Source organism: Glossina fuscipes, unplaced genomic scaffold, assembly GCF_014805625.2.
Source record: "Glossina fuscipes isolate IAEA_lab_2018 unplaced genomic scaffold, Yale_Gfus_2 3, whole genome shotgun sequence".
NCBI classification, from domain to species: domain Eukaryota; kingdom Metazoa; phylum Arthropoda; class Insecta; order Diptera; family Glossinidae; genus Glossina; species Glossina fuscipes.
In genome coordinates, this window is record NW_023998417.1 from 7,203,697 (window position 1) to 7,213,264 (window position 9,568).

Below are 9,568 nucleotides of genomic sequence, written 5' to 3' on the forward strand. Positions count from 1 at the left end.
AAAAAAAGTATATTTTTCAAAGTCTTATCCATTGCTATACCTTTTCCTACTTTTCCCTATATCATGTGCCTTTGCCGCAAACTAGTTATCGAATTGTTTTCTTCACATATTCATACGAACCAAAGCATTGCTTAACAAAGAGGTGACCCATCGATGGAAATAAATAATAAGCGGAAGGACTTGGGCCTAGTGAATGAGCTGCATGAACTAGCGCTTGGCAATCGACTGCTTTCAATATGTAGCGAACCGGTTTTGAATCAAAGATGGAGGCACGGATGTACAAGTAAAAAAGTGCATTTGTGCTACTTTTTTTGAGTGCCGTTGACAAATTGATTAATTGTTGGCAGTAACATCAAACATTTCACCAGACTTTAACAACCCTCGGATCCCTCCGATTCTAATAAACATATAATGTCGTCAATTTTGTGGTTCTAAGATTCCCAAAGTAGATCCGCTTTTCAATCACAGTAGCGATACAACGTCGTACCGTTCAAGCGTAGAAAAAATTACTGTTGGCAAAAGCTCTTTTTTTTTTTGACTCACAACTCGGCAGGTTCAACGGTACTCCAAACTATCCAAGCTGTATGATAAGTTAAAAGTCTTTGTGAGATGTCAACAAAAGAAAAAATGGCGCCAATGATCCGGGTTGAAGGTAATTACATTCGAAACTAGAGCGATTTATGGGCAAATTCATGTTGGAACGCATAAGGTCGATTTCCTTTAAACATGTTTTGTAGAAGTAAAAGGACATGTATCAAGTTCCCAGGACAATTCAAGCTTCATTTCCTTTGAATATGATGTGAATTAGCTCACTGATCAGGAAAATATGCTAAATTGTGACTTATGAGCTAAGACAGACAAATGATATCACTTCGCTTACGAAACTATTGCATATATTAAGAAAGCTTCGACGACGAATATTTTTGTAAGTAAAAATGCAATGAGATTAAATTAGTTTACCCTCACACTGTGTAGTTAATGTGAAAAATGCACTGTACATCTATCTTGTGGAGCATTGTAATAATTTCTTATGAATTTTAAATATTCTACAAAGGAAGAAAAAGTACGTTGACGTTTTCGTTTTAGTTTTACGGTGAAAGTGAATAAAAAGCCTTATATACGAATGGAAGACAAGGGAAATTCCTTTTAAATCTTCTTAATACTTTAGACATATATATATATATATATATATAAGAGTAACATAAGCTTGAAGTCATAAGTTCAGAAAAAGGCTATCTGGGTTTTCCCAAGTGACGTTGGATGGAGCATCACGAAAGTTGCATAGAAGAGAGAAGAGGAATTCGAAATGCAAAAAGAAAAGAAAAAAAAGATAAAAATATATATAAATTATTTTTGCACTAAGGTAGCAACAGGTCAGTTTGTATTTATTACTTACACAGTTGCGAACATTTTTTTTTTTTTTTTTTTGGTATGCAGAAGGATGTATATATAACGCGTAAGAGAATGCAAAATTTCATTTTCTTTATACAGTGGCACATGAATGCAGAAAAGTATAATAACGCTTTACATATACATATATATATGAGTTATACACTGTCGAAAATATTGATCCAATGGCGATTATTTCGCAATTGAAGATAGGAACATAAAAGATTGCTATAGCAGATGAGTTAATCCTATGTGTGAAAGTTGATAAGTATGTAAAAAGAATTTCTACCAAAGAGTAGTTTTGCCACTCATAAAATAAGTTGTGAAATAATTTGAAACGCACACAGAACAATAAAATATTATACACGCAACTCTTTTTTACACGGTAGATGCGTTTCTTAAAAATCCGAGCAAAAAAAAAAAATCGTGTGAATTAGAATTGAAAAAAAAAATTTTTTTTTTTTTTTTGGTTCATACTAGAACAAGAAGTTTGTGTAAGGAAAGCGTATTATGTTATTTAAAAATCGTGTAAAAAAAGACCGCGCAAAAAAAGAGTTCGGTGAATTTACATTTTTTGTATTTAAAAAAGTGTTTTAGTAACGAACAGAGCAAAAATTTTTACTTTTAATACAATTTAATCTGACTTAATTAGTCATCTTTTAATGACCATCTGTTTGAGATGAGTTTTACTTTCTACTTTTAAGAAGAATTGAAGTTTCATTCAAAAACTTTTACTTATTTTCTTAGTGTCGTGTTTTTTGAAATACCCGATTTCTATTTCTTGACGACTAACATGCCCAAGTGAATCGAAAATACGCACTCGCCTTAAGAGCGGGCTATATGCAGACTCTACAAGATAATGGTTCCTTATTATTGCTTTTAATTACATTTTTTCTACAATTTTGTTATACATCAGAGCATTTTTTCGATCAAGATTTCTTAACTTATTATTATTATTATAAATTTGGCCAGAGAATAAATTCTAAGACTAAAGCCTTAAAGCACTACCGTCTAAGGTTTTCGGTTTTATTAAACCCTCTACTGCGCTTGAGATTTGAACCCACGACCATTGAGTTGCTAGTCGAGAGACTCTTGCCTACTCGGATGGACGCACGGACAAAGCGACGAACGGACATCGTGACGATTGGATACAGTGAAGAATAGGCTTAATGACTTGGCAATAGTGTAAGCAGAGAACACGCGAATAGAGAGGATAATTTTACTAATCGGCCGGACTACCGTAAAATAGAGCGGAAGGACGGACGGATCAAGAAAATGAATGCATTGTTAGACTTGTTGATGGGATGTTACTTTATTATTACGAATTATTGCAATAAACGAAGGACGCAGTTTTCGTCGGAATAACGAGTAGAGGGATAAGCGAATAAACAGGCGCCTAACCAAAGCGAAATCGATAGCGAATTTAAAATATTTTCTAATGCTCACTAAAAATTGAAAGAAATAATTAGAAAACCTTCAGTTAGAGCAGCAAATAAAGAAAAATGTTAGAATTGTAATTAGGAGAATACATAGTATAGATGAACAAGTCTAAAAAAATGATTTAGATAACAATTTCTGTGCTATTCAATTAACGACGTAAGATTAATCTTTGGATGACGCCAGAATTAAAAGATTATGCAAAGTAAATAAATGCTAATAACAATAAAAAAAAAAAAAAAAAAAAAAAAACAATAACTATCAGGTATTCATCATCATACTTAAGTAAAATGAAGCCAAATCATATCGAAAATATACACTTTGTCCGTTTTATATTACCACATAACATTATCTTGATATATTAATCTAACTGAACTGAACTTTTTTTCATCGTTCACAAATTTTGTAAATGGAATGTTGTAGGTAAAAAGACTTCAACTAAAAAAGGAAAAAAAAAAAAATAATAACATAAATTTTTGTCATCAAAAACTGGTCTATTTGTTCGAGAAGAAAAGAAAAACATTTACTTGAACTTCGAAATAACGAAAAAGAAAATATAACAAAAACTTCATCTTTTCATAACTAGAGGTTTTCGAAAGGATAAAAAGGAGTTTAAAAATTTCCAATTACTTTAGGTTTCACATAAAAGCAAATACCAATTTTTAACAATCATCTAACAATTAATTTAAATTTCAATCCACATCAGGCTGATTGAACGCAAATATGCCGGTCTTTAATAACACACCCCAAAAGGGAATGAATGAATAACGATCCAGTTTATATATAATTTTATGTTAAATTAATATGAAATTTGAATAGACTTGTTTTTTTTATTTTATTTTATTTTTTTTTTTTAATACATCTTGACTTTTGAGGGTAAATAAATGTGTTATGTTTTTTATTTTATAAAAAAATCCTCTCGCAGGCACATCTACTACATGCGTGGCTTATATTAAGTAACCCTTTATTGTGTTGATGAGCAATTTTGCCAGCATAGTGGGCCGAGTTTTTCTCAAAAGGATAACGCAAATATTTTCATTTCTACTCCAGTCACAAAATTTATCCTCTTTCTTTTTCCTTGTTGTTCAAGGGTTTTTTTTTTTTTTTTTTTTTTTTTTTTTTTTTTTTTTTTTTTTTTTTGTAAGTCTCGTTGTTTCTTCTATCTATCATATTTTTTGAAAAGTTTTTGGTTTTTGTGGCTTTATATTTTTTTTTTTTTTAACCTAAACTTTGTCCATTTATTCCACAGTTAAGACTAACACGATATCCGCTATAAATGTTATGCTTGAAGAGTTTTAAAAGCTCAAACGCATAGTTGAGCGTTTCAAGCGAGTGTCGACATGATATAATTATTATGGCGGACATAAAGTAAAGGATGAGAAATAAATGTTTTATTATTATAAAGAAATTTAGGTTCCATTATAGCTTTATTTCTTTGCTTTTTTTTTGATCAATGCACAAAGCATGAAATGAAAAATGAATTTGGAACAATTATCATCTTGAGAGTTTCAAATGCAAAGCGCAAAACTGGTGAAAAGCGACGATCAGTCTATTCGTCTGAAAGATTTTGGGTAAATTAATGAGAAAACTCGGTAAAGATGTTGTCCAAGCATAATTCATACCCAACACTTTTTGTAAATTTTACTCTTAACGGCGATTTGAAATATTTGAACATTGGCATGCATATGCACGAAAGTCCGCTTCGATCTGGTTTACATTGATCGGTGAGTTCGCCTCTAACTAATTATGCAAAACGCTATAACTAACAATAACATATAATCTTATATATAAACACACATGTGCACATATGCCTCTATATACATATATATATATATATATATATAAGCGTATATGTACAGCATATAAAAACAAACATTTAGAATGAACTTGAATTTAAGAGTTCGGTTATGTGTGAAAGAGAATTGTGATCATGAACGCAACAACCCCAAGAGATAAGCGCAATGCAGGCAAGAAAAGAGAGAGAAATGCGGAAAGAGAAATAAATGAATGGTGAAGAAGAGATTTCAAATGTAGACTTGGTTAACGATCTTGGATTGCAAGTGATGATGATTTACAGAAATTTGTAAACGCCAGTTAGCTGTGAAACAACGAGAAGAGCGCTACTTTCAACTCGCATTTAAAAATCAAAATTAATGAAATGTAAATTTGTAGAGAATCAAACCAGCGCCTGAAACATCATTGATTCTTCACTCTACAGACACTTTTTGTGCGGTAGCAGCAACAGCGGTAGCTTTTTTATCGTTTTGTGTGTGTAAAAAAAAAAAAAAAAACCCCAAAAAAAAAAAAAGAAAAAGAACTCAGCTGCATTATTTATTCGTGTTAATGTTTGTTTGTTGCTTCTGTCGTTGTTTAATGTTATCGTGGTGCTTTTACGTTAGACTCTTGTAAATTTTAAAATATTTAACCGTGCAACATAACAGACAGAAGCCGCATCCGCAACGCGAAACTCGGTGGCACAAATACACACGGCCAGCACCATCATCATCACCAAAACCAACACCACCACCACCATCATCTTCGCCGTCGTCGTCGTCGTCATCGTCATCGTCATCATCCTCATTCTCCTCATCATCGTCAACATCATCATCGTCAACATCAGCAAATGCACCACCAGCCACCGTTACTGGCAGCGAAAGCAGCAGTTGGTTTGTTGTTGTAGAGCAGTAGCACTTTAAGTACACAATTGCCGCATAGTAAACGGAAAGATCGCATTTTGAAAGTGCATCGGTGCATGAAAAAAGTGCTTTCATTGAAATTTTAATGAAATTAAATTTTTAAACGTGTCGTTGCTGTTTTTCTTTTCTTTTTTTTTGGTTCTTTTTTTTTTTTTTTAAGTTGAAAAATAGATATATATATATATATATATATATAACGTTTACTTAACGAACGTTGTACGTTGTACGTTGAATGACATATATATTGTGAAGTGTGTAAAAGCTTTGTTAATAACACACACAAAAGCAGATAATAATATAAATTATTAAATATTTTAAATAAAAAGGTGAGCTAAAATCATAAAACTGCTTTTAGTTAATAATAAACATTTTAAATATACATATAGAGGAAAAAGAAAAAAAATTGATAGAACAAAACTAGATTAATATCTAGCTCTGTCAAATTTCTATGAAAAATTCTATGAAAAATTGTTTCATATATGTAGTTTCGTTTTCATTATTTCCCATAATGTAATGCAGTCAAGAGCACAATTGCAAAAAGAAAAAAAAAAAAAAAGAAGAAAAAAAAGTCAAATCATTTACAAAAACAAAAACGTAAAACTTAAAACCAGTTCTTAAAGCAACAAAAACAACAAAAAGATAAATTGTAGTAAAAAAAAAAAAAATAAAAAAACACGAAAAGAATCAGATACAGATACACGGACGCAGAGAGACAGAGCGAAAGAGAGAAAATAGCGTAAGCATACAAAATATGCATAAAAATGAAAAAAAAAAAAAAATGTTATTTCAGTACAGGTCGGCGTTCGTATGTAATTTTGTTTGTCCCAACCTAAAAATCTCTTCATATGTTACAAAAACAAATACGAGTAAAAGAAATCTTTTTTTTTTTTTTGTTTCTTTTTATTTTCCTTTATTTATTTTTTTTTTTTCTTAATTTTACCCATACAAAGAGAGATATGCCTAGGTAACGCTTATACGTGTATAAAGTAAACAAGTTCGTATGTGTTTTTATGTTGTCTGTTTTTATGTTGTCTGTTTTTTTTTTCTTTTTTTTGGGAGAGCGCAAAAGTGTGCTTATCGTGTTTTGCATATTACCATGTTTATGTGTGTATTTGATTGGATATGTGCATGGTGGTTCTCTTTTTCTGAAACATATTCAAATTAAAAAAAAAAATTTTATTTTAGTTTGTATTTGTGTTAAAGTATAAAAAAAATGTCGAGTTTGAAAAACTCAAACTTAAAGACATCAATATCGATAAAGTGCTAATGATCATCATAATGATCAATAGTCAACAAACAATATATTCATGCTTCAGTATGTATAGACATATCTATACATATGTATGTAAACATGTCGCTTTGCATAATGAGCTTCAGTACAACAAGAATTTCACTGTTTTGAAAAAAAAAAGTTTGAAATAAACGAATAGAACAGTGTGTAGAGCAACACTTTGTATGAGAAGAAAGAAACTTACTTTTCCTGCTCTGATTGAGTGACACGAGTCTATTGAAAATAATTTTTTCTCGATATTCATCAATTTTTTCAACAAGGTCTCTAATGAATGTATTTATGTACGCTTCAGCAACGTTCAACGCTCAATGCTCAATATCAAGTAAACACTTCTTATGCTTAATAGTTGCCTCATAGATATAGACTTTAATAGTTTGTTTAATGCTATTGACTAGCGTATGCAAACAAATTTTTAGTCATTTTAATTACATCTATTTGTTCGTCCGTCAATTACGTCGTTGCTACTATCGTTTATTGCCCTATGGCAAACGAAAACTAATGTTTGTTACGTTTCTTTTTTTGTTTTTTTGTCTGTAGTCGCATATTAATTTCGTAAATGGCTTTTGATAGTCTACGAAAGTGTCTAAAACTAATAATAAATGTCAGGATTTAACATTTTCTAGATCATTTCAGTATGAATATAGTTCCAAGTCACTTCAAATTGCAGAAAATTCAAACACTTGACCTAATAATTTTATGTTAAGAGCATTCCGTGGTCATAGCTCTAGTGTACTTCATTCGATCGACTTTAAATTGTAATTGTAATTTCATTATAAAATTTCCTAATAAGAAAAAGTTTTTTTTTTTTTTGATTGCTTTTTAAACAAAAAAAATCTTGCTCTTCATAAAAGAAAGCTATCGAAAATCGGCTATAAAAAATCCGGTAAAAGCAAGAAAATCTTCAATGTTCCTTACATGGAAGTTCTATTATAAGATTACAATGTTGAAAGTTCAAGACAATAGATTGAAAATTGAGGCACGCTAGAAACACGGCCAGATCGACAAGAGAAGGAGTTTCAAGAGAAACCTAACGAAGTTTGAAGTATACTCGAATACTTGCGTTTTTGGATTATTATATAAAACCTTTTGCATATTATTCTTGAACATTTAAGCCATTACTTACAAAAAAAAAAAAAAAAGATTAAACAAAATCCTTACAAGTTAGTATTAGTTCCTTAAGACGCTAGCTGGTTGACTGATTGCTAAGAATACGCAGAGAGCAAAACCGTTAATCGATACCTAAGCGTAGTTATATTAAAAACTTATACCGGCATCTAAGAAATAATATTGAATCTCCAGTTCTTCAGCTTTGAAATTTACTTACTTGAATTCAGAACTAGTTAACAATCGTTACTTTACCATTAATCATCACCATTAATATACCATTAATCGCTATCTATAATTGCCAGATTATAGGCTAATATTCTTTCTTTGAGTATAAAAACAATTTGTATTAAAAAAAAAAAAGAAAAAGAAGAAGCAGATTTTTTCAACTAAGCGTAGCGAAGCATTAAACGATCGCAGCAGACCAATTAGTATAATGTGCTTGCGTACGGACATTACGTCATAAGCGAATTCAAGTTCTTGATAAGACGCATAATTGCAATGTTTTCTGAATGCTTTGCTTTGTTTTATAAAGACCCACTTATTGCGTGTATATGTATAAAAAAGAGTGATAAAAATTAAAGAAAGGGAAGCAAGCAAAAATGTTAGACATTTGTAACGGCCTTTAAGTGAACCTTGGCGTATCAATCAACCTAAAGGAATGAAAAAAAAATTATCGCAAATTCAGTTTGTTGCAAGTGTGCTAAAGGAATTGAAAGAAGTTATTTTTGGAAAAAATGTTTTTATAGCATTAGCCTACAATAAATATGCGTTAGTGTGTCGCGTTTTTCTTAATAGATGCCTTTATGCCTACCAGAACGCTTTAAAAGCTTGTGGGAAAATTTGTAATGTTCGCGGTAGAAATGCTTTAACCAAAAAGCAGAAAACAACCGGCTTCCTAGATTCCTCTCTCGAAATTACGCTCACGTTTTTAAAAAAAAAAAAAAACAAAAATAATTCTTTAAAACTGTGAGAAAGACTGACATTTCTTCTTATGACATCGCTTCAGAACTACACATTAGCCGCTAAACAATTTTCAACCACATGCACAAGACTATATACCAAAAGAAGTTCAACATATGAGTGCCACATTAATGAACTGAATCTCATTTCCAAATCGTTGGAACTGGTGAGAAATCAAACCGAGTAATTTTTGTAGAGATTGATAACAATCGGTCCGTATAGGACATTAATGGGTAAATGGTAAAGGTCAGGCAATGTCTTGCGTGTCGCGGCTTTGGAAGGGAATAGGGCATTATCATCCGGTCGGATGAATAATCGCACTCTCTACTATTATCAATTAATGCGCTTAAGGAGCGAAATTGATCTTTACCCTCTATCAAGACAATTCCAGACCATATATTTTTAATGACTCGGGAAAATTGGACAGAGCTTGGCGCATACACAATCTATCCTCGACTTTGTCTCGTCCAATCATTATTTGTTTCGCTCTTTGTAGAATTTTCTTAAAGGTGTAAGGCTGACTTCAAATTAAGTCTGTAAATATGTTTTCCTTCAGTGTCTTTGCTTAGAAATTCTAGTATTTCCATAGGTAATCGAATAATGATTTTATCAGAAAATTGCTAAAAAGTCTCTTTATCATAACGGTACATTTTTAGTTTAAAGAATTTTATTGAAAAGATAACAAAAC

The 9,568-nt window shown here is 31.2% G+C and overlaps 2 protein-coding genes across 5 annotated transcripts in view; one reads left to right on the forward strand and one right to left on the reverse strand.

Annotated features, from left to right (window-relative positions):
* Positions 1-9,568, reverse strand: part of LOC119635159 (dedicator of cytokinesis protein 3) — a 68,297-nt gene that overhangs the window by 20,858 nt on the left and 37,871 nt on the right. The window lies entirely within an intron of this gene.
* Positions 1-9,568, forward strand: part of LOC119635160 (innexin inx3) — a 21,678-nt gene that overhangs the window by 1,956 nt on the left and 10,154 nt on the right. The window contains exon 1 of one of the 3 annotated variants that reach the window (XM_038029787.1): positions 5,708-5,848. The exons of 1 other annotated variant lie outside the window; for it this stretch is intronic. The gene's annotated coding sequence lies outside the window, so the exon portion shown is untranslated. Of the gene's footprint in view, positions 1-5,707; positions 5,849-6,150; positions 6,259-9,568 lie in introns of those variants that run through there. One more of the 3 variants, XM_038029788.1, reaches the window with a different exon arrangement.